Below are 17440 nucleotides of genomic sequence, written 5' to 3'. Positions count from 1 at the left end.
TTCGTTTACCGGCCTCTGGTATTGGGCCTTCAGGATAGTGATGGCCTCCGTGTAAGAGGTGGCGTCCCGGATGAACGAATAAATCCGATGACTTACGCGAGTAGTCAGTAGACTCAGTTTATCTACCTCGCTAGCGGATGAGGCCCCCGCGAAGAGTTCGAAGCATTTGAGCCAGTGTCCAAATTGATTTGATGCTTCAGCAGAATGTGGATCTAAGTCCAGACGCTCTGGTTTTAGGAGTCGATCCATCCTAGTATTCTTTAGTGATTAAAATTGATGGGCCTTCAATAACCACAAAACTAGAAGTTATAGACTTAAACAAGTTGGCTTTTAATCACTAGGATCAGAGCTAACATCTCAAGATGCCGACTGGATCACAGGAATGAGTCATACAGATCCTGGGATCTTTATGTAAGAGAAGTCAGGGGCGGAGCCAAGAGCCAAGACCTGGAACCTCCCAGGTTAGTCGGGAAAGAGGAAGTGAAACTATACACAGTGGGGGAGGGTAATATACATGAGTGCAAAACGAATACAGGATCAAGACAAACAGATTTCATTACAGAGGGTAACCCAAATGGTCTGGTAATCTTCTTTGGCAATTACATTATGTAATTTGAGACAGCTTAGTCTCATGTTTCCGGAGTCGCTATCGCTCTTCTGGTCTTCGGAGCTACTGTCCGTCATCATTTGTACCTTTCTGTACTTTTCCTTATTGATTTATTTTTTGTCAGTGGATTTTTTGTTTCCAGATCGGCATACACGTGCAATGTGTCCCATCTTTCCGCATTGCCTGCATGCTTTGTCCTTGAACCAGTAGTCCCTCTGGTCATGGGTGGATCTGCTGCAGCGATAACATCTCTCGAAACCCTGTGTCATTTCATGGGTGCCGAAGTCCTGTGGCTTTTGCTGTATCTCTGCAGCTCCTCTTGCTGCTGCTTCGTATGATACAGCCACACTGAAAGCCTTGTCCAGTGTTAAATCTTTCTCAGAAAGTAGCCTTTTCTGTGTTCCTTCACTTAGGAGACCGCAGGCGAATTTGTCTCGAAGAGAATCTGCCAGTCGTGCCCCAAATTGGCAGTGCTTTGACAGCTTTCTTAATTCGGTGAGGTAATCAGCGTTACTTTCATTCTTGTGCTGATTCCTCCTGAAGAATTTGAATCGTTCCGCTATCAGCAGCGGTGTTGGGTTTAAGTGCTCCTGTAGGGTATCAACAATCTCTTTAAAATTCTTGTCCATCGGTTTGGCTGGAGTGATTATGTTTCGTAACAGCCCGTATGTCCTTGCGCCCATTAGATTTAGAAGTACTGATGCCTTTTTATCATCCTCTATTTCATTTGCTGTGCAATATACCTCCACTCTTCCCACATATGTGGTCCAATCCTCTACATCACTATCGAAAGCAGTAATATTGCCAGTCTTAGGCATCCTGAAAAAAAATGGCGCCTCCCGTGCTTTCCTTTCTTCCCTGCCGAGAAAAAATGGCGCCTCCCACGCTTTCCCGCCGCTGCCGCTGCTGACAACGCTGTTCTCCGCGGTTTTTATTTATACAGATATTTTTAATAGTTGGAGACTCGTTCCCGCCGGACTCTCTGGGACTTTTCCCTCCCCCTGCTTGGTCCGAACGCCGACCTGCTTTGCAGCGCTGGCTGTCTCCCGAGTGCTCCACCCTCTGTCTTTGTTTGCCTCCGCCTTCGCTGCTCGGCCCCGCTGCAGAGCCAGCCGATCGAGCCCCAGCCCGCCGCCCAGGAAGGATTATTGCAGTACCTGCCACCAACCCGGCTAGCTGGTGAAACCAGAATTTTTTTTTCTTCGTCCTTCGTCTGAGGAATTGATCTCCTTGAAGTGCTGCCGAATTGCAGGTAAGTCCGTATCCCATCCTCGTCGCCACTGTTGTATCCATGTGTTAATGGAGACACGGAATGCAGGAGCTGGTTTAACAGGTGTTTTACTGAACAAAGTCTGGAGGTGAACTAAAAGATACAAGACACTATACAGGCTTATATAGCCCGAGTGGCCACTACCGGCATTACGGTACACAGGGGCTCTTAAAGGCACATACACCACACAAATCTTTGCGGACGATCTTCGCGGAGGAAGCGAGACGCAGTGACATGATGGAAGCAAACGCAGTGGCTTTGAAGCTCCCTCAGTTTTGGGAACAACAGGCGGCCTCCTGGTTCGTGCAAGCAGAGTCTCAGTTCGAACTTCGGAACATAGTGCAGGATCAGACCCGTTACCTCTACGTGGTCTCTGCACTCGACAGCTCCACGGTTTCGAGGATCATCAGCCTGCTGGAAAACCCCCTGGCGGACAGCAAGTACGACACCCTTAAGGCGCGGCTTATCCAGGTATTCGGCCTCACAAAGTCAGAACGTGCACAGCGGTTACTCACGCTGCCCGGCTTAGGCGACTCCAAGCCGTTGGAGTTAATGAGCCAGACGCTCACACTCCTTGGTTCAGAACCGCAATGTTTCCTCTTTCGGGAATTGTTCCTGAGCCAATTGCCCGAGCAGGTGCAAGCGGCCCTCGCGAGGTCGGACACTGCAGATTGTGTGGCGCTGGCTGCCGAGGCCGACACAATTTACGCCGTCATGCAACAACACTGCACCGCCACGAGGCATCCCGCCCAGAAGGGCCCCGCCCTGACGCCTCCACCATCCGGTTGGTGTTATTACCACGCCCGTTTCGGCCCGAAGGCCAGATGCTGCCGCCCTCCCTGCGGGTTCAAGCCTAAAGCAACGAAGAAACACCAGCACCAACAGCGCGACGGGAAGACCGAACCTGAAGTTTGCCCCAAGGCCACGATGGCGATTGGCGATTCCGGGAAGCTATTATATATCACCGATTCCATCTCAGGCCGGCGGTTCTTATGCGACACGGGCGCGCAGTGTAGTATCCTTCCCGCCTTGGTCCTCGACATCCAGGCTGGGAGGCGCGGTTGTCCCCTCCAAGCTGCCAACGGCGGTGCTATTCGTACATTCGGGAAACGGCGGGCCCAGGTGTGTTTCGGCGGTCAGCTCTTCCAATGGGAGTTTATCACCGCCAAAATTTTGCAAGCGATCCTCGGTGCCGATTTTTTATGCGCCAACAGCTTGTCGGTCGATTTAAAAAAAATCGTCGGCTGATCAACGCCGCCACGTCCAACTCCATCCCGTGCTTTCGAGGTTCAGTCGCGTCGCACACGGTCTCCTGTGCTTCGCCAACGCCCAACGAATTCACCCACCATCTCGGTGAATTTCCAGAGTTAACCAGGCCCACCTTTTCTGCCACGACCGCCAAGCATAGGGTGGAGCACCACATTACAACGACCGGCTCCCCAGTCTATGCACAGGCTCGGCGACTAGAACCCAGCAAACTCGTGGCCGCTAAGGCGGAGTTCGCCGCAATGGAGCGGTTGGGGATTATTTGCCGGTCGAATAGTCCCTGGTCCTCGCCGCTCCATATCGTCCCTAAACTCAGCGGCGGATGGCGGCCCTGCGGTGACTACCGACGGCTTAATGATGTCACAACTCCGGATAGGTACCCCATACCACACATTCAGGATTTCTCCGCGCATTTGGCAGGGAATTCGATCTTTTCCAAGGTAGACCTCGTCCGTGGGTACCATTAAGTGCCTGTACACCCCCAGGACATCCCAAAGACAGCGGTTATTACCCCCTTCGGCCTATTTGAGTTCCCCCGAATGCCATTTGGGCTTAAAAATGCGGCACAGGCGTTCCAGCGCCTTATGGATTCGGTGCTGCGGGACCTTACGTTTTTATTTGTGTATCTCGATGATATCCTGATCGCCAGCGCCACTAAAGAAGAACACCTCAGTCATCTGCCCACCCTCTTTCGCCGCCTCCATCAGCATGGCCTGATAATCAACCCGGCCAAATGCCAGTTCGGGCTGCAGCAGATGGACTTTTTGGGCCACCGCATCACTTCGGATGGGGCACTGCCACTCCAGTCAAAGGTGGAGACGATCGCAGCATTTCCGCGGCCACAGTCCGTCAAGGCCCTCCAGGAGTTCCTGGGTATGGTAAATTTTTACCATCGTTTTGTTCCCAGGGCCGCGCAACTGATGCAACCGCTCTATGAGGCCCTCAGAGGAAAACCGGGAAAGAAACCCGTGGTTTGGACGCCTGAGATGGATTGCGCCTTCAGAGACACAAAGGCCGCTCTCGCAAACGCAACGATGTTGGCACACCCACTGCCTGGAGCCACCATCGCTCTTCCGACCGACACTTCTGATTACACCATCGGAGCTGTGCAGGAGCAGTGGGTCAACGGCGCGTGGCAGCCACTGGCGTTTTTTAGTCGCCAACTGCGCAGTAATGAGCGCAAATACAGCACGTTCGACAGGGAGTTGTTGGCGCTGTTTCTGGCTATCCGCCATTTTCGTTTTCTTTTGGAAGGGCGCCACTTCACTGTGTTTGTGGACCACAAACTGCTGACTTTTGCTATGGCCAAGACTACCGAACCGTGGTCGGCTCGGCAGCATCGACAACTCACCTTTATTTCAGAGTTTACCACCGACATCCGTCACGTGGCCAGCAAGGGCAGCGTGGTGGCCGATTGCCTCTCACGTGCATCCGTCCAGGCCGTCCAGCTGGGAATAGATTATTCACACATGGCTGCCGACCAAGCAGCCGACCCGGAAACTCAGGCATTTCGTACCGACTCCTCCTGCCTCCAGCCAACAGATGTGCATTTCCACGCGGCGGGTACCTCCTTGCTCTGCGACATCTCCTTGGGGGATCCCCGCCCGATCGTTCCGGTTTCCTGGCGTCGGAAAGTCTTTGACGCCATACACGGACTTTCACATCCCGGCATGAAGGCGTCTCAAAAGTTACTGGCATCCAAATTCGTCTGGAGAGGGATGCGCAAGGATGTCCGTGACTGGGCGAACACCTGCGTCGTTTGCCAAAGAGCCAAAGTGCAACGTCATGTTAAAGCCCCCTTGGCCACCTTCGAAGTACCGGAACGCCGTTTCGACCACGTCAATGTCAACCTCGTTGGGCCACTTCCGCCGTCACAAGGTTTCACTCACCTCCTGACCATGGTCGACCGCACTACAAGATGGCCAGAGGCGGTTCCTCTGACGTCCACTACCTCCGCGGATGTCACCAGGGCTTTTATTTCCTCATGGGTGGCACGGTTCGGCGTCCCATCAGATATTTCGTCTGACCGCGGTCCACAATTCTCGTCCGAACTTTGGAGCGCTGTAGCCTTAGGTTTGGGCACCAAGCTCCATCGCACCATGGCCTACCACCCGCAGGCCAACGGGTTATGTGAGCGCTTTCATCGGTCGTTGAAGGCGTCGCTGAGAGCCAGCCTCCAGGGCACTGCATGGGTAGACAAGCTGCCTTGGGTTATGCTTGGTTTGCGTATGGCACCAAAGGAAGACCTGCAGTCATCTGCCGCGGAACTGGTGTACGGCCAGCCACTTCGGGTGCCAGGCGAGTTCCTGCCGTCACCAACGAAGCCGTGGTCCGCAGCCGACCAACTGGAAGCTCACCGGGAAGCAGCTCAAGTGTTCCAGCCAATTCCAACGTCACATTACGGTTTTCCAGCCTCCCACATCCCAATGGAGCTAATGCGGGCCAAGTTTGTTTTTGTCCATCACGATGCCCATCGCAGTCCGCTCAGGCCTCCTTATACGGGCCCTTTCCGAGTATTGCAGGCGGGTGCCAAGAGCTTTTTGGTCGACATCGGTGGCAAGTCCGACCACATTTCAATCGATCGCCTCAAGCCTGCGCACCTGGACCTCGAACAACCAGTCGAAACTGCACAGCCACCGCGTCGTGGTCGACCGCCCGCTGCTACCACGCCTGACTGGATCGCTCCACCCACCCGTTCATCAACTGCCCAGCAAATTCCTCTCTGGGAATATAGGAGTCGTTCGAACAGGCTTGTCCGACCTCCTCTTCGTTTGACTTTTGTTATTAAAGACAATTCTGGGGGGGCGCATGTGGCAGAGCCACCAAGGAACTCTTATACGAATGTATATAATTGCCTTTAAATCTGTATTCTTTTGCTGTATGTAAATAGCGCGGTCTCTGAAGGGTTAAGACCGAACGCGATGACGTCATCACGTGGGTCACGTGACGTTCCCAATGGCGGGAAACGTCATGACGTCGGACTGAGGGGCCTCCCCTTCTCAGTCCTCGTGGAGCCAGCATTAAGCAAGCACTTGTTGATTTGTTCTCCTGCGTTTTTGTTTGTTACTTCCACCAGTTTGCATTAAACATCGTTTTGGTTAGCTGATTGACTCGCTCTCAGTATTTTCGTCAGGAATTTACCAATTCCTACAACATAAGTTTTAACCATTATTCTTACTTGCGTTCTATTGAGGCCAAGATGTTTAAAATGAGCACTACATTCTTTGAATTTGTGATTAAAGAGAACTGTGATGAACTCTCCCAGTGTGACATTACAGTACAAGCAGGCACTAGCTACAAAGCCAAAGTTGGTGAACATATAGTGACTTCTTCATTTAAAGGTTGTTTTTGTGCAAAGAAAAGAAGCAAATGTTTTGATTTTTTAAAAGCAAATATTACACATTTCTCTTTCCATTATTTACAAGGGACAAGTTATGTTATCTTGTACCATGTAGGGTTTTCAAACAGTATATAATCAATCTACTGACATGCATTATTACTTCTCCTCCCCCTGACTTGAGCAGGGGAGCTTTATTTTCAGGGAGGCATGCCACTTCTCAAAACTGCAACCACTCAATTTTGAGCTTTAGTGATGTACCTATTTCAGTATAAAGAATATAACACAAACAGGCCCTAATTCTTTATTTTTAAAAATCAGTTGACATGAAGCACTCCTAATCACGCCATCTATTAATACAAACCATTCAGCAAAAACATTATTATAACTGTTGGATGAAAATACAACGTGAAAGAGTAAAAGAAAATAAACAAAAATAAAGAAATGTCCAGTCCCTCATTTAAACAATAATTCTATTTTATGAAATTTTAGCATTTGAAACTTTGGAATTCTCTACCCCAGAGAGCTGTGGAAGTTCAGTTGTTGAATATATTCAAGACAGTGAACGCTAAATTTTTGAATACTAAGGGAATCGAGGGATATGGGGATAGTGCGGGAAGGTGGAGTTGAGGTTGAATATCAGCCATGATCTTATTGAATGACGGAGCAGGCTCGAAGGGCCAAATGGCCTACTCCTGCTTCTATTTCTTATGTTCTTATGAAATGACTATTCAATAAGGCAAAATAAATTTATTATTCCCAATTATCTTTCCCAGAATTCTAACTAAAGCTACACAAAGATAATGTTCTTTTGATTATTGGATTAATGAATCAAATATTTATATATTGTATCTATTTATAATGATACGCCGAGCTTGTATTTCCTGATCATCACACTTCATTACATTCTACTTTCTATGGCTGGCTCCTCCTATCCACTAGTTGCCCCTTCAGTCCTTTGAGGAGCTTACTGGGTTGGGCAGATGCGGCATTACTGAGTGGTACCGGCCTCATCAGTGTCTCCTCCAATCATGCCCCAGTTGCTCGGTATACCTTGTGGATGACCAATGATCTTTGTGAGAACAGAACCTTGCCAACCACTTGGAGAATGAGGCCTGCCTTCAAGGTTCTCTTGAGCTATTCTTCAAGCCACATGTAAATCCTCGCCTTAATTGGACTCCTAGTTCTAAATAACCAAAGTCATAGTTTTCATAACTAAAACTCCAACTGAGATTTGGACCTCTATCCTTAGTGACTTTGCTGCAGATGCATGTGCAGTTGCAAACTGGCTCTATTGATGGACTGCAGAATTCCCAATTGCTCTCTCATTACTCCACAGATGTCTAAGGAGGACCTTGCAGGTCCATGCACCACACAGGAAGCTCCAAACATTCTCTGAAGTGCTTCTGGTCATGAATAAGCTCCCCTCTATAGACAGCCTCTGTACAGTAATAATCCATGGGCTTTGCAGTAGAATCTGGGCATGACCTGCACTCAAGTTTTCTGTTCCTCTGCAACCGCCTCCACTTGCTCCACTTCACTTGTGCCACATGCTTCACCAGGTGCTCCCTCCTGACCTGTCCATCTCATTTCCCCAAGATTTATGTATCTGATATGATGCTTGGATGCTCAGGACTCTATGATAGACACCCACACTTCTTGCTCGTGTCTGGTGGCTTCGGAGGCCCCTACACAAAGAGAAAAGGAAAATGTGTTACAGTGGCACCCGCATAATTTGAAGAGCTGCCTATTGATAACGATTAAGAATTTGAAGGTTTATGGAGCACCACCATTCTGACTCTCTCTCTCTCTTTGTGCTCTTTGTGTACAACATTCTCCTTTAAAAACAAACAAAACTAGCAGCTTATGATGTATGGAAGGACATAGTGTGGCACCCCAGTGCGCAGCCTACATTCCACCTTGTATTAATGGATGATCAAACAACAATTCAAGTAATTTCACATAGCAATTTGACTTGATGGCAAAACATGCAAATTATACGTGACATAAGAATTTTTTTTAAGCGCCAGCCACAAAGTTCACCCGAAGTATTTTGGACATGGCAGTGTAGGTATGAAAAACTTTCCAAGTGGCATGCATACTGTGGACATAAACTTAATTTGAAATATTAAACTTTGGCAACCTTACCTTTGTGGATTGTTCGTCGAGGTGATAATTCTTCCTCACTCGATCCCATGACCTGTGGACATGGAAGACACCATCCATCCACTCTATCTGCCGCTTCCTGCTATGCTTGCTACACGTTGAGATGGATGGGGGAGTTCCTCTCAGCCCCAAATAAGGATGCTGTCCTCTGCTGCAGCTTTTGCAGCAGAACATCTGAACTATCGTCATTAACGGGTGCAGTTCTGCCCATGTTCTTTTGACAACCTTCCAAAGCAATCCGCTATGTTCAGTAGAGTAGCAGTCCTTTAAGAACTGTTGCTCTCAGGATTCACTGTACGTGGAATTAACTCAAATTATTCTAATAAGCAGGCCTAGCTCAATGTGATGAGGTCGGTGCATCTCTTATTGTTTTTGTTTCTTTGAGTATTTTTAGTAACATTTTTACTCAAAAGACTTCAGCCTCTCTGAATAGCCCAGGGTTGTCACTGTCAGATGAAGACAAGTAACAACTAACCTGTGCCTGGAATTCTCAGGATGCAGGAGTACGAGGGTGTACATTGTGGAGAATTTTCCAACATTATAAGTATGATTCTCTAAGTGTAACATTTCAAAAGTGCAACTTTTCTCAAGTTATAATAGTAATTTAGTGTTTGATTTGTTTTTACAAATAATTCCAAAGAAACTGTAACATGAACTTTAGAATCTTTTGAGGTAAGATTTGACAGGAAATATTTTTTACTTCAGAGGGAAGTGAAGAGGGGCTGGCTAAGAGCGAGACAAAGGCTTTACTAAGCACCTGCTTTTTTTATTATTGATACAGAGAATTCAAAAATAACCACATTCAATAAGGATTTATTTATGCATCTGTGTTATCTATTTATCTAGTTACTGCATGTAAAGAAAATACTATTATCCAGAAACCAAACAAAAATAACTTGTTTTACTGTCTCTTTTTACTGTTCCAAACATTTTTTCCAAATTATTTTACTTATGATATGTACTTCCACATCCTAATACCCCATCCCCCAGCCTTGGAACAGTGAATTATAGCGACCAATGCCACATATGTTCTGCTAGTATGCTTAAAAGTCTTGCATCCTGGTGAGGCTGTTGCATCATGCCTTTCAAAGATGTCACTTCAGGGCATCATACCTCAAGGCAATAATTAGCAATTGGCTGAAATGAGGATCTAGCTGTTCAATCAACAATCAAATATTCAACTGACTAAATGTGAATGAATCAAAAGTAGTTTTATTTAGTCATTAAGTATCAATGAGCAACCAGTAAGCATTTGATTTTTTTTTTAAAAGCTATCAATCCCAAACTGGCAAATAACAGGAAATAAACAATCAAAGTACCCACCCAACCAAAATGCTTCCCTTCTAGTCCCCCATTCTGAGTGTTTTGCAGCCCACCTGCTTGGCAGCCAGCCTGCAGTGAATGCTTCCCATCCCACCTGCTTCTCTGCCCAGTTCAAGTGCTTGCTGGCTTGCTTGCATGAATGCTTTCTGCACCACTAAGATGTGAAAGAGGAGAGGGAAAGGTGAAAGATTAATATGAAAAAGTATAGGGTGTTAAGAAGGAAAGCAGGAAGAGACATGAAGTGAAATGGTGAGGGAAAGTGAATTGAATGAAGAGGGCTAGAGAGGGTAAAACGTGAAGCAGGAGAATAAGAGTAATAAATGGGATAGCAGAGCAGTGGTGGTGACAGACTGAGTTACCAGAATCTATAGCGAGAGGGGCACAATTTTTTTTTGTGGGGGGGTTCAACCCAAAAGTGTTTGAGAGCAGCTAAATTAGATGGTTCTTGGTAATATTTGTTCTCAAGGATGGACATGTTACTTGAACGAGTTGTGAGCAATGATGCCCTTAAAACTATAAAAACAAAATATTTGGCTCTAGAGTTTCAGGATTTTGCAGAAACAAAGTTAAGTTTGCCCAACTCTCTGTCTTCCCAAGACTTGCCCACACTTTAATTATGCTATCTTACCTCTGGACACCACATCTAAAAATACAACTTCTTCAGCCTTCCCCACAGTTCCTTTTGCCTGCTGTCTGTCATTTCTGCTTCTCCCAACCGCCACCAGTTCTGCCATGGTTTGGTCTGGTCATTCCAGATCTGGCCATTCTCAGACCTGCAATTACATTCAGGACCTGAACCTACTTTCAGGGCCCTGTGTGCTTCTAGTCTCACACCTCAGTGCTTCCAGTCCCTATCTTTCCTCATGGAGCTCCCATTTCACCTTTCAGTGCACCTGGAACCTACATTGCTCTCTGCCTCTACAGCCCATCCCTCTTGAGTGCATCTACTGAGTCTATCAGCTCACCCTTTCCTTCCACATCCCAGCCATCACTATCGGTCCCAAATCACTGCTCCTTCCAGTGTCCTGTACTTCCAGGCTCTGCATGCTGCAACACCCTCCTTGACTGTCCACATACCCAAGTTTTTCCAAACCTCCAACCTCCTGAATCCTCCCAGTCTTCAAACTCCCTTTTCGAGTGCTCTCCCTTGCTCCAAGTACCAGTCCTCCACCTCTGCATCCAGTTTCGCTGACCTACCCCATGAGGGTACAGAAAAGATTGACCAAAATGATACTAGGGTTGAGAGGTTTACGTTATGAGGAGGAACAAGAGAAACTGGGGCTTTGTTTAGTAGAACAGAGAAACTTAAAGGGAGATCTGTTAGCGGTGTTCAAAATTAGACAGCATTTTGATACGGTAAATCTCCCCATGATCTAGGAATCGTTCTAAAAAGTGTTCCCCACTCTGACCACATTCATTGCTTTTAGAGCAGTTTATCTTCGGATAGTATTATTGCCCTGTTGTTGTTGCATACCTCTCTGAACTGTCTGCAGATCTCCACCTCTAACTTATCTCCATTTTTTTGTGACTGTAACGCACACCAATAATTATATCAATTCTGTTTCAATTTCTTAACTCGATCAGATGAATTCAGTCTTAATGCAACCCTCCAAGGACATCCTTACGTTGTAGTCCTGTGATAGAATCCTTCACTAATACTGCACACATTTCCCTTTTTCCCTCCCTTATCCCTCCTGAAAATGTTAAATCCAGAAATATTAAGTTCCCAGTACTGTCCAAATTTAAGCTACATCTCCATTATAGCTACTGTATCTTATCACTCCTTAGTTACTAATGCTGTTAACTTTCCAATTTTCATTTAAATACTTGTGCATTCCCATACATACAACTCAATCATGATGCCATTTTCTGGTACATTTCCCCTTATTTTTTTACTTGGTTTTCTCCAATTTTTTGACATCCCTTGCCCCTTTTAAAACAGTATTTATATTTCTCATTATCTCATAGCTTGTTTCATTTCCTTTCTCTTCTGATGGTAGTTTTACACTATATATTTCAGCTTAGCCTTCTTCAAATCCAATAGCTTTATTAATCTTGCTCTCCCTCTCTAGTCTCAAACAGAATCTTTTACCCCTCCCTCTGCCATATTGTGTTTAGATTCACCACCATTACTCTATTTACCTTCTCTACAAGAACATTGGTGCCATTTTGGTTCAGGTGAACGCCGTTCCTTCATCCCTTGTTCGAGCAATCGCTCCAATGCCCCAAGAATATGAACTTTTCCATCTTGCATCAACCATGCAGCCATGCGTTGACCTTCCAAATCTTCCTCTCTTTAACCTGTACAGTGCGTGGCAGAGGATGCAATCTGGAGAATACCATGCTTGAGGTCTTGTTTTTCAATCTATTGCCTACCTCTTAAACTCTATCTCCAAGACCTGAAATGTACTTCTATCTACTGTATATCATGGCTCCAATGTGAACCATGACTTTTGGCTGCTGTCCCTCTGTTTCCAGAAGTTTTTCCATCCACATGCCTGCGCCATTGACTGATCAAAGGGAAGATGTGACCTACTCCTTGGACTTGGTTAATGCCTTCTGTGATCATTTACATTTTAACCTTCTCTCCCTCCCCTTGGGCAAGTACTAGGCTTATTGGTACATCTCCTGGATGTCCTGTCCAAGAAGAGGAAACAAACTGGAAAACACAAACCTGCAGCCCACCAGCACCACCCCATCATGTATATTTTGCTGTGTAACTAAACTATAAGTGCAAAAGCATTCACAAAAATTGTTAGATCCGTGTGTTAATGGAGACACGGAATGCAGGAGTTGATTTAACAAGTGTTTACTGAACAAAGTCTGGAGGTGAACTAACTACACAAGCCGCTACACAGGCTTATATACCCGAGTGGTCACTACTGGTACTACAGTATACAGGGGCTTCAAAAACATAGTTCCTCTTAAAGGTACATACACTACAATTCCTCCCCTTTTTAGATAAATAGTACATAACATTTTAAGTAATCATTAAATAACATTTTTACAAGAACAATAATATACACATTTGCTGAAGTTAATCAATTACAAATTCAGTCTCTCTGGAAGCTTCCTGACTCGGTCCGGATAACGCCTCGGTGGTGTAGTAGGTTCTTTTGGCAAGGTCGATTCGGCTTCAATGCCAGTGTCGGGTTCATCTGGTTCCAGTATCACCGGATCGGAGGTAGATACTATGGGTATCTCTGCTTCATCACTAGGCGTATAGAGTTGTGGTGTAGGTTGTCCTTTTTCGGATGACTCTATGATCTGGTCAGCATGGCGCCTTATTATGCTTTCTCCAATGTCCACGGTATACATCAGCGGTCCTAGTCGTGTGCAAATAGTTCCAGGCTCCCATTTCTCGGTACGGTAGTCCCGGGCCAAAACTGGTTGACCTATCTGGAAGGTTCTAGTTGGCCTTTCATTCATGCTTTCAAACTGCCGGTTCTCTACGTCCCTTCTGACGTTTGGCTTGACCAAATCCAGCCGGCATCTTAGGCTTCTATTGAAAAACATCATGGCGGGGGTTTGGTTTGTAACCACATGTGTTGCATTCCTGTATGCAAACAAGAAGTTATCTACCTTATGTTGTAGATTTATGTCTTCATTACCCATGGCCTTTATGGCCTTCTTGAAGGTCTGGACAAACCTTTCAGCCAATCCATTGGTGGCGGGATGGTATGGGGCGGACGTGTAGTGCTTAACCCCATTGTTTTTTAAGAACTTCCTGAATTCTTCGGATACAAATTGCGGTCCATTATCAGAACAGATCTGTTCAGGCAGCCCATTCCTGGCGAATATGGTCCTTAATACTGTGATGGTTTTTTCCATGGTGGTGGAGGACATCTTTATTACCTCCGGCCACTTGGAGTGTGCATCCACCGCGATTAAGAACATTGAGTCCATAAATGGACCAGCAAAGTCAATATGTACCCTTTGCCATGGAGATGAGGGCCACTCCCATGGATGTAGAGGGGCTTGTGGTGGGGCGTTTTGGACCTTCTGGCATCCTAGACAGCTCTTGGTCATTTCTTCGATGTCTCCATCGATACCTGGCCACCACACAAACGCTCTGGCTAGGTTCTTCATTTTCACTCCACCCAGATGCCCCTCGTGAAGCTCCTTTAGCACTCTATCCTGGAGTTTGGGTGGAATCACCACTCTGGATCCACACATCAAGGTTCCTCGGCACACTGACAGCTGTTCTCTTCTTTGCGAGAATGCTGGCAACAGTGGTTCGCCATGTGCTGGCCATCCCTTCACCGTTAAATCGTAGACTCGTGAGAGTCGGGTCATTTCGCGTTTCCTTTTCAATGGTAGAATTTGTCACCGGTAGACATTCCACTATGGTCGAGTGGAACATCTCCACTGGGTCCATTGTAGGCGCCTCTTCCACTGTTGGCAACGGTAGGCGCGATAACCCGTCAGCATTCCCATGCTGTTTTGTTCCTTTGTATTCTATGTCATATTGGTGTGCCCCTAGGAAAAGGGACCACCTCTGTAGCCTTTGCGCTGTCATAATGGGAACGCCCTTTTTAGGGTTGAATATGGAGACGAGGGGTTGATGGTCAGTCAACAAGGTAAATTTTTGTCCGTGTAGGTAATGGTTGAATTTCTTCACCCCCCACACCAGGCTGAGTGCCTCCCTGTCGATCTGGGCATAGTTATGCTCAGCTGAGTTCAATGAGCGTGACGCAAAAGCTATCGGCCGCTCCGAGCCATCAGGGAATCTATGCGATAATACCGCTCCCACGCCATAAGGGGATGCATCGCACGCCAGTCTGATTGGTAGTGATGGGTTGTAATGAGCCAAAACTTCCTTGGACGTGATCAAGCCTTTGCATTTATGGAAGGCACGTTTACCGTCTTCGTTCCATTTCCAATTTACTCCCGTTTGTAGCAGTTCGTTAAGAGGGTGCAGAACAGTTGACAAGTTCGGTAAAAATTTATGATAGTAATTTATCAATCCCAGGAACGACCTTAATTGTGAGACATTTTCAGGTGCTGGGGCTTTTATGACCGCTTCAATTATTTCAGGTGACTTATGTAACCCTTCTTCGTTAATTATGTGGCCACAATATGATATTTGTTTCTGGAAAAATTCGCACTTGGGGCGATTTGCTCATAGGCCCCGTTCTCTCAACCTCGTGAGCACCTGCTCCAAGTTGGCACGGTGCTCGTTGTCGTTTTCTCCTGTTACAAGGATGTCGTCTCGGTAGCATTGAGTCCCCGGAATCCCTTGCAGGACTTGCTCCATAGCTCTTTGCCAGATAGCCGGAGCTGATGCCACTCCGAAAACCAGTCGATTGTACTGGTACAGGCCTTTGTGTGTGTTTATCGTGAGATACTTTTTAGAGGCCTCCTCAACCTCCATCTGTCGATATGCCTGTGCTAAGTCAATTTTGGTGAAACGTTTCCCTCCGGATAGTGAGGCGAAAATATCTTCTATCCTCGGAAGAGGATACTGTACCGTGTGAAGAACCGGGTTTACAGTCACCTTGAAGTCCCCACAGATGCGAACTTTTCTCTGTTCTTCAGATTTATCATTATTCGACGTTTTCTTCATGACCGGGACGATGGGTGTTGCCCACTCGCTCCAATCTACCTTGGATAACACGCCTGCTTTTTCCAAATTCTCCAGCTCTGCCTCGACGGCTGGATGAATTGCGTATGGCACCGGCCTTGCCTTAAAAAACTTGGGAATTGCCGCATCTTCCACTTTTATTGAGGCGGTGGCGCCTTTCAGGGTTCCTAGTTCCTGTTGAAACACTTCTTTGGCGTTAGCCAAGATTTCTTTTAATCGTCCAGGTATGACGTCATCATCGTTTTTTTTCTTACTGGTCACCGTCAGTGCCTGAATGGAGTGCCAGTCTAAACATATCTTTCTGATCCATTCACGTCCCAACAACGGTGGACCATCATCTTGCAGAACGTATAAATACAACTTCTGTATTTCCTTGCCGTTGTATACAACAGGCACCCTTATTTTCCCTCTGGGGTATACTTTCTGCCCCGTATATGTCTTTAAGATAATGGATTTGTCTTTCAAAGGTATATGCGGAAATAGCCGCTCGTAATCCCGTCGACTCATGACGGTCAGAGCTGATCCTGTATCTAGCTCCATTTTGACTGGGGATCCCGCTATCGTGAGGGTAACCCAAATGGTCTGGTAATCTTCTTTGGCAATTACATTATGTAATTTGAGACAGCTTAGTCTCTTGTTTCCGGAGTCGCTATCGCTCTTCTGGTCTTCGGAGCTGCTGTCCGTCATCATTTGTACCTTTCTGTACTTTTCCTTATTGACCTTTTTACTGTCAGCAGATTTCTTTCCAGATCTGCATAGACGTGCAATGTGTCCCATCTTTCCGCATTGCCTGCATGCTTTGTCCTTGAACCAGCAGTCCTTCTGGTCATGGGTGGATCTGCCGCAGCGATAACATCTCTCGAAACCCCGTGTTATTTCATGGGTGCCGAAGTCCTGTGGCTTTTGCTGTATCTCTGCAGCTCCTCTTGCTGCTGCTTCGTATGATACAGCCACACTGAAAGCCTTGTCCAGTGTCAAATCTTTCTCAGAAAGTAGTCTTTTCTGTGTTCCTTCGCTTAGGAGACCGCAGACGAATTTGTCTTGTAGAGAATCTGCTAGTCCTGCCCCGAATTGGCAGTGCTTTGACAGCTTTCGTAATTCGGTGAGGTAATCAGCGTTACTTTCATTCTTGTGCTGATTCCTCCTGAAGAATTTGAATCGTTTCTTTATCAGCAGCGGTGTTGGGTTTAAGTGCTCCTGTAAGGTATCAACAATCTCCTTAAAATTCTTGTCCATCGGTTTGGCTGGAGTGATCAAGTTTCGTAACAGCCCGTATGTCCTTGCGCCCATCAGATTTAGAAGTACCGATGCCTTTTTATCAACCGCTACTTCATTCGCCTTGCAATATACCTCCACTCTTTCCACATATGTGGTCCAATCTTCTATATCACTATCGAAAGCAGTAATATTGCCAGTCTTCGGCATCTTGAAAATCTAAAATGGCGCTTCCCGCGCTTTTCCTCCATCCCCGATGGATCAAAATGGCGCCTCCCGCGCTTTTCTTTCTTCCCCACCGAGTTAAGATGGCGCCTCCCGCGCTTTCCCACCACTGCCGCTGCTGCCAACGCTGTTTTCCGCGGTTCCCGTTGCGACCTGCAGCTTTTCGCGGTATTTCTATTTTTTTTTTTTATATATCGCTTCAATAGTTTCCCCGTTACTTGGAGAACCGTTCCCGTCGTGGAGCGGACCCTCTGGGACTTTCCCCTCCCTCTGCTCGGTCCGAACGCCGACCTGCTTTGTAGCACCGGCCGCGCCCTGAATGCTCCACCCTCTCTCTCTCTTTGCTTCTGCTTCCCGACTCGCTGCCCGGCCCCGTTGCAGAGCCACCCGATCGAGCTCTAGCCCGCCGCAGCCCAGGAAGGATCAGTGCACTACCTGCCACCAGCC

General features: G+C 46.9%; 1 protein-coding gene across 1 annotated transcript in view; it reads left to right on the top strand.

Moving 5' to 3' along the window:
- The window catches only part of lnx2a (ligand of numb-protein X 2a), a 262548-nt gene that overhangs the window by 213472 nt on the left and 31636 nt on the right, over positions 1–17440 (top strand). The gene's annotated exons all lie outside the window — the stretch shown is intronic.

The sequence above is a fragment of the Somniosus microcephalus genome, chromosome 10, assembly GCF_052327205.1.
Source record: "Somniosus microcephalus isolate GS21.2 chromosome 10, FLI_Smic_1.0, whole genome shotgun sequence".
NCBI classification, from domain to species: domain Eukaryota; kingdom Metazoa; phylum Chordata; class Chondrichthyes; order Squaliformes; family Somniosidae; genus Somniosus; species Somniosus microcephalus.
The sequence above is the reverse complement of the archived record's forward strand: the minus strand, read 5'-3'. Positions and strand labels throughout refer to the sequence as shown.